Genomic DNA, 13,448 nt, shown 5'->3' with positions numbered 1-13,448 from the left:
CAGGTTTAAGGTGCTGGTTTTAACCTTTAAAGCCCTATACGGCCTAGGACCCTCGTACCTACGGGACCGCCTCTCCTGGTATGCCCCACAGAGAAACCTACGGTCTGCAAATAATAACATCCTCAAGGTCCCAGGCCTCAGAGAGGTTAGGCTGGCCTCAACTAGAGCCAGGGCCTTCTCGGCTGCGGCTCCAAACTGGTGGAATGCTCTGTCACAAGAGACTAGGGCCCTGCAGGACCTGACATCTTTCCGCAGGGCCTGCAAGACAGAGTTGTTCCGCCAGGCCTTTGGTCAGGGCGCAGCCTGACTCCCTCCTCTGGCAACCTGCACAGAATTTTGCTTAATTGGTTGCCATCAATTTGATTTAATTAATTTTTATAATGAAATATTTTTAGATTTTGTGATCATTTGACTGATTATTTGATTGTTGTTAGCCGCCCTGAGCCCGGCTTCGGCTGGGGAGGGCGGGATATAAATAAAGTTTATTATTATTATTTATTATTGTTCCACCATCCTCAGAATCTCAGTGGGTGGTAGCCTGAGAGAGGGCATTCTCTGTGGTAGCCCCTAAGTTGTGGAACTCCCACTCCACTGAGGTGAATCTGGCATCTTCATTAAGCAGCTTAAACACCATTACAAAGGATGGTGGTAAATTCTTAGTTGTATTGCATTGTACAACATGTTAATATCAAAAGGCCCACCACACTCTGTTTTTATTTACATCTTCACATTTATTATATATCAACATTTATTTATACCTTAATACTGATTTATATCTACCCCCTTTCTTCCATTGTGGAACTGAAGGTGGCATACTTGTGGGTTCCTGGAGGTTTCCCATCCAGCACTGACCAACCCCAGTCCTGCTTAGCTTCAGCAAGGTGGTGGCCTGATGCTCCTTCAGACCATTTCCTGTAGTCTGAGTAGGTCTGCTATGCAAATGTCATTATATTTTGCTTCTCAGATACAGCCCAGACTACAGTGCCAAGGCTTATATACACAACTCATTGTACCTGTGAAAAGTAATATATATATATATGAATGCACAATTCCATTATGTGGTGTTCACAGGTCACAACTGTAAAACTCCCAGTGAGGGGTTATATCTGATGACATGGAGTTAATAACACAAGTTAACTGCAATTTACTATACATGCAGTTAAGCACTGCCTCTGATTATGTCTTATTGGATTTACCATTTATCACAAGCTCACAGCTAAAGTTAGGAACCAACGAATAAGTTTGTGCTCACCAGTTCCTTAATACATTTCCTCCCATTGTCATTACACCTTCTAGTTCAAGCACTATATCTTCCTTAATATGGCACCCATTATTAGAGAACAGAGTGTCTCATCTACTCAAAAGCTACACATCGTAAATGCCATTATTTTTCTTCTAGCTAATGATTAGTGGGGAGAGAGTATATTCTAAGTCCTTTGCTTTTTCTGTGTAACAATTAACAATTATGAAGTGTTAGCATTATCTTTAAGCACCATCCTGGACCTTTATGTCCTTCAGCTGATATTCAAAATGCCTCAACTAATTTTGCATGCCTCTAAGCTGAATGCCAGCAGACACTTGGCATTTTTAAATGGCTGTCTAAATCCTGCATAATCCTTTTGGTGTCATCCTAGGTTATTTGATCAACTGCTTAGTATTGTGTTATCAGCAAATGTGTACATCTTTTTATTGATTCTATCAGCTAAATTGTTTTGGTAAAGAGCACAAGGACAAGGGATGGGACTAAAAATACAAAGCAAATTGTTAGGAATATTATCTAAACACTCAAGTGTATGCTTCATTATACACAAGGCATAAATTAACTGCAGTTTTATTTGTAGATTGTCCAAACAAAAGTTTTGCAAGCACAGAGGTGACTCTTAAGAAAGCACCTCATTCTCCTAATACATAAACACAATGTATGTTACTGTCCTATGTAACTACAGCGCACAATATGACAACAGGCACATCTTATCTCCCCAACCCTTCATGCCTGTTGTGGCACAAGCACCAATTTTTCCATGAATGCTACCAGCCTTCCACGTTGTGTTAGATGAGGTTGGAAGACTTTAAAATTTAGATGGTTTTGTAAACAGAAAGTAATATGGTATATTGGTGTCCTGGTACTGCATCATAGTGCAGAGCGCTAACAATACAATGGTACCTCAGTTTAAGAACAGCCCTGTTTACGAACTCTGCAAAACTGGAAGTAGTGTCCCGGTTTGTGAACTTTACCTCGGTCTAAGAATGGAAGCTGAATAGTGGAAGGGCACCAAAGGTGGGAGGCCTCATTAGGGAAAGCATGCCTCAGTTTAAGAATGGTTTTAGTTTAAGAACGGACTTCCGGAATGGATTAAGTTCATAAACCGAGGTACCACTGTAAAGAGGAAATAGGATTATTAAAGTGGAGTTGGAAAGTGGAAAGAAATTACATTTTCTTCCCAATAATCTCAGGACTGTACTAATAAACTGATAGCAAATTGACCTATTATAAAAAACAAGACTAGGTTAAATGTGAGGTGCTGTTAATTTCTTAATAACAAAAGGAACGTGCAAATATAAATATATAAAGTGTTTTCTGTGTGTCAGCTAGTGTCAAGCCATAGGGATGTGAGATTTGTAAAGCCACAGAAGACTAATTAATACTCATCAATCACCCAGGCTGCCCACTATTTCAGCTGTGAATTAAACTAGCTCAAATCTATTTTGGAACATTGGTTCACACAGAAAATAAGACGTCTTTCAGAACTTCTCATGTTTCAAGTATATCTTATGCATCATGGTACCAGGAAATGAGTCAATGGAACACACGGCATGGTTGCTGTCCCCCCCCCCCACACCATGCTAGTATTCCAACAAGCTTGTTCCAACAAGCCAACAAAAACATCAGGCTAAAATCCTAGATCCAAATTCAATGGGAGGAAATGCATTTGCAAACAGGAGGCTTAACGCACAATTGTCAACATACCTTGAAAAAAGATTTGAGAAACCAGTATGGTGGGAAGGTCATATTTATGAAATACAATAATTAGAAGATTTGCCAATAAATAACCAAATTATGAAAGTGCAATCTTAATATCGAGTAGAGAAGCACAGCCAATGATCCCCAAGACTATAATAATGGCACAGAAACTACAATTTCAACTGGAGAGAAGCAGGGAATTTCATGGCATATTTAACACCCAATCCGAAACCCTGTTAGCATGTGGTTGTTAAGGCAGGAGAAGGGGGAGGAGGGCATTCTCCTCCTCTCCTTCACTGGATGTTTTTAAGTAGCAGTTGGGTGGCCATCTGTCATGGGTGCTTTAGTTGAAATTCCTGCATTGCATTGTTGGACTAGATGACCCTCATGGTTTCTTCCAGTTCTACAATTCTATGATCACCACCAATGAGAGAAAATTACCCATGCTGGCTGAAGTATTCAGAGACCAAGGGGACTTAAGATCCTACAGATCCATGGCTTCCTCTGACACTCTCTCAACATATGTTCATTTCTATCACCTGTTAAATGCCACTAGCAGAAAAGTAATAGTGGTGGAGCTTTACATTGCCTCAGTCAGGAGTTATCTGATGGTGGACCTCTGCTGGAGGAGTGGTGGGTACACAGCAGCCAAGAATCTCTCAGCAGCCCTCCTTTGAAATTTAGGATTACTCTCTTGCTAGGAATAATCCCCTCTGAGACAGTGGGAGAACAGTTGCTTAGAAGGTGATCCCTATGTAATTTATTCAAGGAGAATTCTATGAGTGAATATTGGATTTTCATTAGTTCCAGTTGGCAAGTTGCAGAATTATCTTGAAGAAGATACACGGATGGCTCATGGTGACATTTTTTTAGTGCCATATATCCATGCTAATCACTCCCTCAAGCCATCCCTGTGGGTGCAAAACAGTGCCTTAGGCCCAAGTCTATTTTCTGTGGACTTGTCAAAAATCGTTACCTGTCTACCAGAAATTGCAGATAATCTGTCCCTAACAGTGGGGTCATTTTAAGAAACTTTTGGACACTTCCTGACTTATTTAGGGCTCTTTTATCAGAGGGTTTTCAACAAGCCCTATTTCAGATGTTGTTCCTGTTTTATAAAGGTTGGAAGCTCTCTGCCATCCCAAAGAGATTTACCATCTCTTTGGCAGACAATAGTAAACTGCACTTATCCTGCTTTGTTGGGAACTGCTATTGCTCATTTGCAAAAAAATAAAAAAATAAAAAAATAAAATTCTGATGCTTCAAACAACCTGCTCAAAAATAAGTATTCCACTCACTAGAGTATGTTAAATGTAAATCAGGCTACTGGGAAGAATTCTCAAAGGAGAGACAGCAAATTTTCCCCACCCCAGTCTCATATCCAGACTTAGTTAATGACCCAGATGGGAAATTCTTATCATGAGCAACAAACTCATAATAATTTGCCAAGGAGAGCAGCATTCCAGCAGCCCTTCACTTTATAAGGTGGATAAGATAGCTCCCAGGAAGACCAACACATTCCTCTTCTAACTGCAGAAGCTGATGCGAAAGAGCAGCTCATAGACATCAAGGGTCTTAGAGCTGCTAATCATCCAGGATACTGAGCATGTCCAAAAGCCAGTAATAACCTTGATGAAAAAGCTAGCACAGTTGGCCTTGGACTAGGCAGAAATGCAGATGTGTTGTCGATGGTGGTGGTGAATTCTAATACTGTATAGCCCTTTTCCTAACTGAACAAATTAACCTTCCTTATCCTGAATCAGGACATTGGTTCAACTAGCCTTGTATTGTCTTCTTTGACAGCAGCTCTCCAAGGATTCAGATGGAGGTCTTCCCAGGCCTGCTACCTGCTCTACCACTGAGCAGTTGTCTTCTCCAAAGCAGGGGAAGAACCATTCAGGAGACAAATGCTATGTGAGATCCCTCTTCCACAAGGGCCATCACATGCTCTCTCCATGCCACTGTTGTACAATCATATCAAGGGCCAATCAGTGAGAGCAGCTGTGCTTGGAGTCAATGAGATTTAGTTCATTTCCCCTTTTTCTTTTATGTGCATATTATCTTAATTGTCTATTAAGGGACCACGGAACAGTGACTTGAGCTATAGTCATGCCTCTCACAACTCACACAGTTGGTCTCCCTTCTCATCACTTCCATATTTTATTTTTACTGTTACAGGGCTTTTTAAAACAAGATTCTTTCAAGAACGTTATAGATAATGATAACAGGAAGCAATAAAATTTCATTTAGTGGTTGGAGCCAAATTCATGTCTGGGGTTTGTGTGCTAATAAACTTGCGTGGTTTTAAACACCTAATTAAAACTATCATAAAAAGCTTACAATTAGTAATTTTACTCTCAATCAGCCATCTGAAAAAGCAGATTTTAGATCCTGGCCAAATCAGCATAAATGTTCTGTGAATGATCCTTAATGATTCCTTAATTCCAAATAGAAAGAAAGAGAGGGAGGGAGGGAGAGAAAGAGACAGAGACAGAGAAAGAGAGAGAGAGAGTTCCAGGTCAGCATGACTACTGTTATGTTTAGTAATATGCAACTCATTGTTGTTGTTTGTTGGATTTTCTTCAAATTGTTCATGGTAGCATAACATATTCAATGCTGCCTTGACCTAGTGCTAATCATTATCTGCTTTTAAATCTAAGCCATGGATGAAAGCCTCAAGTCCAGGGATAAAATGTGCCCCTCCCAGGCCCTCAGGCCATACCTATTCCTAGGCCACACCCCCTTTCCCCAGGCCACATCCTTCAGTGTCTTGTTCTGTACCCTTTCTGGGTGCTTTTGCTTGGCTGGAATGTGCCCTTGAACTGTGTTAATGTCTCTCGCTTGCCTAAATGCAAGACACAGAGGTGGGAGTAGGCATCTGTGTGTAGAAACTTCTATCTTTAACTGTACAAATGTCTCAATCACACGTGTTGCTCCACCCACTCTGGCCCTGCCGATCACACGTATGTGGCCCCTGAAAGGTTGCCCGTGAGGTGATATGCTGCACAGACTGAAAATATTACCCATCCCTAATCTAGGCGAACAATTCATTTCCCTGCACTGGGAGGCATCGTTCTGAGTTTTGGTTTCTCACAATTACTGTCACTCATAAACAAGATGGCATCTACAGTTACTGCATTTTTACTTCCAAGTGATTTAACTGTTATAGGCTCAACATGCATGGCAGAGGGTGGGGGTAGCATTGTGGTGACACTTTGCACCTTTGACTTAGACATGTTCATTTCCAGGCCAGACTCAACTAACTGATTCTGCTAGCGAAAGCCAGAACAAGGACTCTTGCTAAGACATTAGGGCTTTCACCCTCTCCTCCCTCATGCCCAAGTGCCTCCCACAAAGCCATGCTGGAGGGTTGGAAGATCCCACATTGTGCAGGGGGGGGGGTGGAGCAGAGCAGAGAGATCATTCCATTGGGCAGACAGAAATGCTTGCACCAAAGGAATTACAGTGGTCCCTCGGGTTACAGACGCTTCAGGTTACAGACTCCGCTAACCCAGAAATAGTACCTCGAGTTAAGTACTTTGCTTCAGGATGAGAACAGAAATCGTGCTCTGGCAGCACGGCAGGAGCAGGAGGCTCCATTAGCTAAAGTGGTGCTTCAGGTTAAGAACAGTTTCAGGTTAAGAACGGACCTCCAGAACAAATTAAGTACTTAACCCGAGGTACCACTGTATCTCCTTAGTGCGAAGCTGAACTTCACCCTCTGAAGCTTCAGTATCTGTAGAAGCAGCACTATATGGTAATTCAACAGTTACAAATTTCCCCATGTCTACTGTGCATCAGAATTGATTTTTGTCTACCATGCATAGGTATCCCAAGACACACCTGGAAGCCAAAATGATAGGCTGCAATTATCTTAAAATAATCATAAACGTGTGAGCAGTTAAGAAAATGCAAGGAAATACAGGCCCAACAGAAGACGAACTAGCAGAAGACTAAATACTGATTATTTCCAGTCCATTCTGGAAAACAAGATGTGAAACACCTCCTGTCCAGTGATCTAACCACTGCAGCCTTCCATGCCTTATGTACAAAAGAATATTGTTTCCTGCGATCATGATTAGTAGCATTTATTCTTGCGGGAATGTGGTGCTGAGATTTACTTCCTTCACCATTCATTCTGCAGAACCATTCAAGGGACTTTGTACTTTGGTTGCATCTGTTCAACCTAAAAATATTTCCATTGCCTTGCAATAAAAACAGAATGGGCAGAGACAAAATCCTTTGCTCTCACTGTACCACAAATTTAAAACTGCTTCAGTTCTCTAATCCCAGGCAACCCTGTGAGTTCACATTTTTGTGAGGGGTGTGGTCTAACAATCTTAATTAAAACAACAATGAGAAGAAGAACCCCAACTTTAAAAAAAAAAGTTAAAAGGCAGTTAAAACAATTTTGAACATTTTAAACAATTTGGAGAAATGATGTTATGGGATGGCCCTTGCCCTTGCCTCCTCCTGAAGCCAGTCATCCCCTTCAGGGATGCTACCACCCCCATCAGCCCAAGTCTTGAGGTAGCCCACCCCCCTTCCCTGGTACCTTGAGCCCAGGTGGGCTCTCAGTCAGCAGGGTGCCAACCAAAGGTGCAAAAAGGCTGGCTTTCTCAAGAAAAGGAGGAATTCTGGAGGTAGGCCAGGTTTACAGCTCACTTCCTCCACTGATGGTTTCTGGCTGCTGTGAAGCCTGAGAGCGGAGCGTCAGCTCATTCACTTTATTTGCAGGGAAACTGGACCAGTTGACTCTAGTTCTGCTCACTCACTGTTTTCATGTCCTCTGGTTTCCATCACAGTGTTCCATTGTGCCAGAAGCAGTTTAGTCTTGCTGGCCACATGACCCAGAAAGCTGTCTGTGGACAAACTCTGGCTCCCACAGCCTGAAAGTGGAGATGAGCGCCACAACCCCATAGTTGTCTTTGACTGGACTTAACCATCCAAGGGTCCTTTACCTTTTTACCTTACTGTTTATACATGGCAAAGCAGTTCCTTGGACACTCATACCTGATGATAGCAAGTTCCATCCTTTCTGTCCTCTTCCAAAATTCTTGCAATGTTCCTTTTTCTAACTTTGCAAAAGGCACTTTATTGGCCACACAGCTCATAATTTTCAATATGCACTTAGCAATTTATTCAGGGAAGATTGGTATTTAAAAATTCAATCAATCTGTCAAGTCTTATACTGTTGTTAGAAGATTCCTTAATGAGTGATATGGTATACTGATCTGAAAAGTAATCCTTTAAGTCAATTATTAATATAGCTCTCACTGTCTCCTCAGTTTGCAAAGGGTCAGATCAATATTTTATTTAGATCTTTTAAAATATAAATCATGCTCTTTTAAAATTGATTTTTGGAACCAAGGTGGGGATTGGCTCTAATTTGCATTGATTAGGGCATGGTGTCATTCCTTTGGTTTAATCCTAATTTATATTGAGAGATAAGAAGAATTACGTGATTTAATTTAGTTTAGTAACAATGGAGGGGAGTTATGAAACAAATATGCATGCAACTCGTCTCTACATATGTGTTGCTTTCTCTTCCAGAGAAATAACTGTAGAAAGAAACAAAAGTATAATTTGCATATGAATAAAGGGATATGTTTGATTTTTTAAAGGTTCTGGTTCTAAACACACATGCTAGGAAGTAAGTATTGTGACTGAACATAGTGAGACTTACATGTCTAGTATTGTGCTATTAGTTATTCTCAGAAAGTCAATGACAACATAGTGATTTACTTTGTTTCAGACCCACCTCATACATATGAAAATGCCCTAAACAGCAAGACCGCAGGGGTTATTTCAGTCATTATATCTTAAAGATGTCTCTGCAGGAACAGTCATGGGGAAAATATTTTTATTCCATCTACCTGGTGGTTGTGGGCCTCTACACCCTGATTCTATGCATATTTATTTGTACTTAAATTCCATTTAAATTCATGGTACTTACTCTCAAATTCTTGTGTGTAGGCTTGCAGTCATCACTGAGCAGACCTTATATTCATTTTCCTTCGAAAGAATGCAGTGTATATGGCTTCCTTGCAAAATCTAAATTCTGCACAACAAAGGTCTTCTCTTCAACCAACCCAACACAAGCACAATGGTGTGATATGATACTCAAAAACATAATAATCCAGTACAGTATAAGTAATTATTTCTATAAACATATTGTTCTAACAATTGCTTATGCTGGAACATCCTATTTCTGAGTACAGTAATAGTATCATTTTAAAAATATTAGGGTTTTGTGTCTGTATTGTGTTTATTTGCAAAAGACCCATCAGTGATAATAGCCTCTTCAAAAATAGGTAACACAAGAGGCTCATAAAAATTTTAAAGTGGTGGTTGCTACTGTTTCTAAAACAAACTTTATTTACCCCCCCCCCATGGTTGCTTTACAATGATGTCCAACAGCTATCTGTTTAAGGATCTTTCTACACTTACCATTTTTTTGTGGTATAGTTGCTGATTTTTTGGCATGCTGCTTTACAGTATGATTATTTAGCTAATATTCCAGGAAAATGTGCTTTAAAATGCTTTTTCTTCACACACAAAATTGACATTCGTGAAAGATTCAGAATTGATCCTCAGTAGTTTAATTTGTGTTGCATGTGTACAAGCACCAACCTGCTTTCATTTAAATGCTTTTTCCATAGTCACAAAGCTGGTACTTTAAGGATAAACTGTTAAAGCAAATTTAGTCAAACAAATCTGGGTACTGTAGTTTAAGGATTGCTGGGATTTGTAACTCAGTGTGGGATAAACTACAGTGCCCAGAATTCTTTGAGTAAAAGAATGTGATTCAAAAGTGCTTTAAAGGTACACAGCGTACATGGCCTGAATGTTTATTTTGGCTTTTAGTATGAGCTGAGCAGTAGAAATTTGAAACACCGAGGCACTCAATAAAAACCATCATACAGGAGTTTGAAACAGCTCAGGTACTAAATCTTAGGGCACTGCAATGTCAGCAACAAATCAACTGTATCTAACTCTTGAGAACCTTCTGAATTGAGAGTTTGGGGAACTAAGTGTGCTGGGAGGGGGTGAGGCAGAACTTTCTGCTGAAATGGTTGCTTGCTCGTAACCAAATACTGTTTTGTTTTTGTTGTGTGTTTTTTTAAAAAAAGATGGAATCCAACTATACCGTTTGAGAGTGTAAGATTAAATTGGGAAGAAGGGAAGAGAGAGGGATGTGGACAGTGAGCAAGGAAACCATGGCAAAGAAACACAATCCCTGTGGGTGGTATGTTACACAATTTAGGCACAACTCATTCTGAAGGAAATCAGCCCTGAGTGCTCACTGGAAGGAGAGATCGTGAAGCTGAGGCTCCAATACTTTGGCCACCTCATGAGAAGAGAAGACTCCCTGGAAAAGACCCTGATGTTGGGGAAGATTGAGGGCACAAGGAGAAGGAGACGACAGAGGATGAGATGGTTGGACAGTGTTCTCGAAGCTATCAGCATGAGTTTGACCAAACTGCGGGAGGCAGTGGAAGACAGGAGTGCCTGGCATGCTCTGGTCCATGGGGTCACGAAGAGTCGGACACGACTAAACAACTAAACAGCAAGAACATTCAGTGATTTATGGTATGGAAATTTGATTGTCTTGTAAAGCTGGGCTGAATTACAAAGAGAAAGTGTCATTGCCCTGAGAGGTTATTCAGCTTGGAATGGAGATGTTAAATGATACTCTTTCTTTCTTTCTTTCTTTCTTTCTCTCTCTCTCTCTCTCTCTCTCTCTCTCTCTCTCTCTCTCTTTCTCTCTCTCTCTCTCTCTCACACACACACAAACACCTACCTTTCTGTGTGTTTACAAAATGCATGAGGGGTAAGGAGGAAGATCACACTGTTAGGCTTTGTACCTGGGCAGACCACAGCTGGGGGAAAGTGTTTCTGTCACAAGCATTGAGGATGACAGGACTGCCTTCAGATGTCTTCTAAAAGTCAGATAGTTGTTTACTTCCTTGACGTCTGAAGGGAGGGCATTCCACAGTGAAGGTGCCACTACCAAGAAGACCCTCTGCCTGGTTCCCTGTAACTTTGCTTCTTGCAGTGCTGGAATCAGCAGAAGACCCAAGGAGGGGGACCTTAGCTGAGCAATGAGCGATGAAGGTGAGACGCTCCTTCAGGTATACTGGGCTGAGGCCATTTAGGGCTTTAAAGGACAGCACCAACACCTTGAATCCTTTAGGACTGGTTTTATATGGTCCTGGTGGCCACTCCCAGTCACCAGTCTAGCTGCTGCATTATGATTAGCTGTAGTTTTTGGGTCACCTTCAAAGGTAGCCACACGTAGAGTGCATTGTAATAGTCCATGCAGGAGATAATCAGAGCATGCACCTCTCTGGTGAGACAGCCTGTGGGCAGGTACGGTCTAGCCTGTGTACCAGATGGAGCTGGTAACTGCCCTGGACACAGAATTGACCTGCGCCTCCATGGACAGCTGTGAGTATAATGACTCCCAGGCTGTGTACCTGGTCTTTCAGGGGCACAGTTACCCCATTTAGGACCAGGGAGTGATTTTACAATATTCTTAACCACACATTAATCCTAGATTTTAATATCTCAAAATAATGTAAATTCATAACTTGTACTGGGTATGTGTTTTCTGGATCTGCTAGTTTCAACAAAGTTCAGGTTTTTCTTAAACATATTTTGCTTTTGTTCTTGTTTGCACCTCAAACAGCAAGATAGTTTTGCCATTGTTGTGCATTTTTCATATCATTCTCTATTCAAAGCTATGGAAGACACTGCCTCCACATTTTTGCATATATTATTCCAGCTATTGAATATGTAAAATACAAATTATTTACTCCTTTATGAAAGAAAACTGGATGTAATGGTATAGTATATCCTAAAATATTGATTATTTTTATTTCCTTCCCAATTTTTTATTTTTATTTATTCTTTTCTTTGCTTTTTTGCTTTTTGCTGTTTGCTTGATCAAGGACCTCCAGGGTTTTGTTCATTTGTTGGTTTGTTGGAGGGTGGGGGCGGAATACCTTGCCCTTCAGTCAACAAAGACTCCCAAAGTTCCCTATGTAGAATAGCCATAACGAAAAGCAAGACGCAGGGTAACAGCCTAAAAGAGGGTTGCCACATTTTGAAGAGCAAAAAAGAGGGTGCTATAATAACTCTTATTTTAAATACCACTACTATATGAAGGCTATAGAAGCTGTGATTTATTGCTGAGGGAGACAGGAGAAGAGAAGAGAAGAGAAGAGAAGAGAAGAGAAGAGAAGAGAAGAGAAGAGGAAAGCAAATCTTCAACCACCAGTTATGTCTGCAGGTATGTCTCATCCAGAAAGTATAGCAAATTTTGGCAAATTTTTAAAAAATCCACCCGGACAGAAAAGTTACCCCTGAAAAAGAGGATGTGTCCTGGAAAAAGAAGGCACATGGCAACCCTAGGCCCTAAAAGACACAGTAGCAGATGGTGTAGTTTGGGCAGCAGTGCTCATCTGAACCTCAGCTGATCTTGTCACTGCTCCTTACTGGGAGATAGAGAGGGAGGGACAAGGTGACAGTGAGGCTGGTGTTGTGTGAGGTAAACCACCAGAGACTCTCTGCTGGAGATCCAAGTTGCATACACCTACAAGCCACACCCCCACTCCTTCAGGTGTGCATTCATAGGAAGTGTGTAGAAACCATTTCACATTTCTACCAAATGTAGAGGTTCCAGGAGCATGAAGATCAGGGATCCCAACCACAGGAAGGCTTCTAAGTGTGTACAGCCAAATGTAGCTAGAAGTCTTGGTCTGAGGTAGAGCCAGACATGAGTGTGATATTGCGGGTGGGGCTTGCATGTGCACCCCCTTTCCAGCTTAAGCACTCATACATGTACTCAAATGACTGAAACCATTGACAGGTTGGGTCCTTCCAAATGTCGTTCTTCATTGACCATTGGTTATGTTGGCTGAGGCTGGTGGGAATTAGAATTCAACAACATCTGGAAGGCCACAGTTTGCTCAAACCTGCTTATATATCTCTGCTAACCAAAACTTCCCAGTCTTTAAAGATTACCATTCCAGCGCTCTTTTCAGCAGCAGTATATCCAGCTGGAGCTAAAATCAATGTCCCATTATGGTAAGAGCACCCCCATCATGGAGCCAAGGATTTTAAACTACCTTAGCCCTTCTGAAGTTCCTGGTTGCCCGATGAGCTAAGGCGGGGGTCGGCAACCTGCGGCTCCAGAGCCGCATGCGGCTCTTTAAAGCCTTTGCTGCGGCTCCGGGGCGGAGGCGCGGGGCGGGGGCGAGGGGAGGGCGCGAGGGGAGGGCGTGAGGGAAGGAAGTGAGGGCGCGAGGGAAGGAGGCGAGGGGCGGGGCCGAGGGGAGGGCGCAAGGGAAGGAGGCGAGGGCGCGAGGGAAGGAGGCGAGGGGCGGGGCCGAGGGGAGGGCGCGAGGGAAGGAGGCGAGGGCGCGAGGGAAGGAGGCGAGGGGCGGGGTCGAGGGGAGGGCGCGAGGGAAGGAGGCGAGGG

The sequence above is a fragment of the Podarcis vaucheri genome (genome assembly GCF_965113315.1).
Source record: "Podarcis vaucheri genome assembly, chromosome: 2".
Taxonomy (NCBI): Eukaryota; Metazoa; Chordata; class Lepidosauria; order Squamata; family Lacertidae; genus Podarcis; species Podarcis vaucheri.
This window is presented reverse-complemented; position numbering follows the sequence as displayed.